The following is a 2,698-nucleotide window of genomic DNA, read 5'->3' as shown; positions in this document are numbered from 1 at the left end:
ACTGTTCTCCAACACCACAGTTTAAAAGTGTCAGTCATCAGTCATTGTCCAGCTTTCAGATACATAGTAAATGACTTAAAGGACCATGACCTGCATCAGGCACACTTTAGTCCTCAATAATTTGGAGAGGTCCCTGGCTGGACTTTCCTACTACAATGTCTCCTGATCTCGCTTCTTTTATATAATTGAGATTTTAATGAAAATTTATAGAGAATGTGGATTTCCATTCATTCATAGTTGCAAATTTTCCTACCTGCCCACCCTACCCCCTCCCAGTTCGCTTTTCTCTTTGAAAAGAAAAGTTCTTTCATCATTGTAAAACCCCTCCCTCCCAGTCCACTTTACTGTGCAGCTTTTATTCTGGACTATTGTCATGTATATAATTCCTAATCATATATTCCTTTTAAGCAATTCTATCCCTCATCTGTTTCAATGCAGTGCACACTATTTATGCCTTCTCTTCTTAGCTTCCCACCCAGCACCCATGTCAGTCCTGTTTTATAACAGTGGCATTATGCAGTATTTGTCCTTTTGTGGCTGAGATATTTCACTCAGCATAATGTCCTCCAGGGTCACCCATTTCGTGTTTTTCAATGCAGCATAATATTTCATTGTGTGAATATACCACAACTTCTTTATCTATTCATTTGTTGATGGGAACTTGGGTTATTTCCATCATTCTACTATTCTGAAAAACACAGCAGTTCTGATTTCTTTAGGGTATATTTACAGTAGTGGAATTGCTGGGTCAAATGGTATTTCTATTTCCAACTTTTTGAGAAAGCACTATACTACTTTCCATAGTGGTAGCACCATTTTACACTCCCACCAACAGTGAATAAGGGTTCTTTCTAGTGTCTCCACAATCTTGCCAGCATTTGTTGTTTGCTGCTCTGTTAAATTTTGCTATTTTTACTTTGATGAGATGATATCTCATGTTTGTTTTGATTTGCATCTCTCTTAGAGCTAATGATTTTGAACATTTCTTCATATGTTTGTTCACCATCTGAATATCTTCCTTGGTGAAGTGTCTGTTTATATCCTGTGCCCATTTTGCCATTGGGTTTTTTATCTTGTGGTGCTCAAGTATTCTATAAATTCTAGATATAAGTCCTTTATCAGGCATGTTATTGTTATTTTTGTTGTTGTTGTGTGCCATTGAACCATATATGACGCAGAGTGAACCTATGTACAACAGCCTTAAACCCTCCTCTATCCTGTGTCAATCTTATTGTCTCTGACACACCTACCTGCATTGCCCTAGTCACTGAATCAATCCATTTCATCATGGATCTTCATCTCTTGTGCTGTCTCTCCACATTCCCAAGCATGATGTCTCTCTCCAAAGACTAGTCTCTCCTTGCAATATGCCCAAAGTATGTCAGATGAAGCTTCAGAATCCTTGCCTCAAAGGAACATCCTAGTTTAACCCTCTCTAGGATGAACCTGTTTGTTCTCTTAGCAGTCCATGGTACACTCAATACTCTTCTCTAATACCACAACTCAAAGTCCTCAAATCTCTTTCATCCCTAGTCATTGTCCAGCTCTTTGCTGCATAGCAAGTAATTACAAAGACCATGACCTGTATCAGGCACACCTTAGTCTCCAGACTGACATCGTTGCTCTCCAGTACTTGAAGAGGTCTCTGACAGCAGACTTTCCCAACACAATATGTCTTTTAATTTCCTGGCTACTAGTGCCAAGAGTGTTGATTGTGGAACCAAGCTAACTAAAACTGTTTACAATTTCAATCTCTTCACCATCCATCATGATGCTGCCAATCAGCCCAGTGGTGAGAATCTTTGTTTTCTTGATATTGAACTTCAATCCATGTTGAAGGCTGCAGTTAATGACCTTCTGCAGCAAGCACTTCAGGTCCTCCTCAGTTTCAGTAAGCAAGGTTTTGTCATCTGCATAGTACAGATTGTTGATGAGTCTTCCTCCAATCCTGATGCCACATTTCTCTTCATAGAGCCCAGCCTCCCAAATGATCTGCTCTGTAAATAGATTGAAAAGGTTGGAGATAGGACACATCCCTGGAATACATCATTCCCAATTTTGAACCATTCAGTGTTCCCTTGCTCTGTTCTGATGACTGCCTCGTGGTCGAAGCGTAGGTTTCGCATAAAAATGATCAAGCGTTCTGGGATTCCCATTCTTGTCAGAGTCAGCCACAGTTTGTTGTGGTCCACACAGTCAAATGCTTTTGCATAGTCAATGAAACACAAATAGACATTCCTCTGGTACTCTTTACTTTCAGTCAAGATCCATCTAACATTAGCTACATTGCACTAGAGCACCAAGAAGCCAAAGTAGAGGGAAGAAATCAAGATATGTAGGAGCTGAACAGAAGATTTCAAAGGGCAGTATACATAGAAAAAGTAAAGTATTTTGAAGAAATGTGCAAAAGATGGAGTCAGAAAATCAAAGGGGCCAAACTCACTCAGCAAATCATTGACAGTCTCAATACTTTCTCCATCCACCATGATGTTGCCTATCAGTCCAGTAGCTAGGATTTTTGTTTTCTTGATGTTGAGACACAATTTATATTAAAGGCTGCAGTGTTTAACCTTCTGCAACAAATGGATCAAATCCTCCTCACTTTCAGCAAGCAAGGTTGTGTCATCTGCAGAAAGATTGTTAATTAATCTTCCTCCAATCCTGATGCTACATTTTTTTCTCCATAGAGTTAGCTTCT

This window comes from Elephantulus edwardii, unplaced genomic scaffold, assembly GCF_000299155.1.
Source record: "Elephantulus edwardii isolate Elephantulus edwardi_28Jun2011 unplaced genomic scaffold, EleEdw1.0 scaffold00104, whole genome shotgun sequence".
NCBI lineage: Eukaryota > Metazoa > Chordata > Mammalia > Macroscelidea > Macroscelididae > Elephantulus > Elephantulus edwardii.
The sequence above is the reverse complement of the archived record's forward strand: the minus strand, read 5'-3'. Positions refer to the sequence as shown.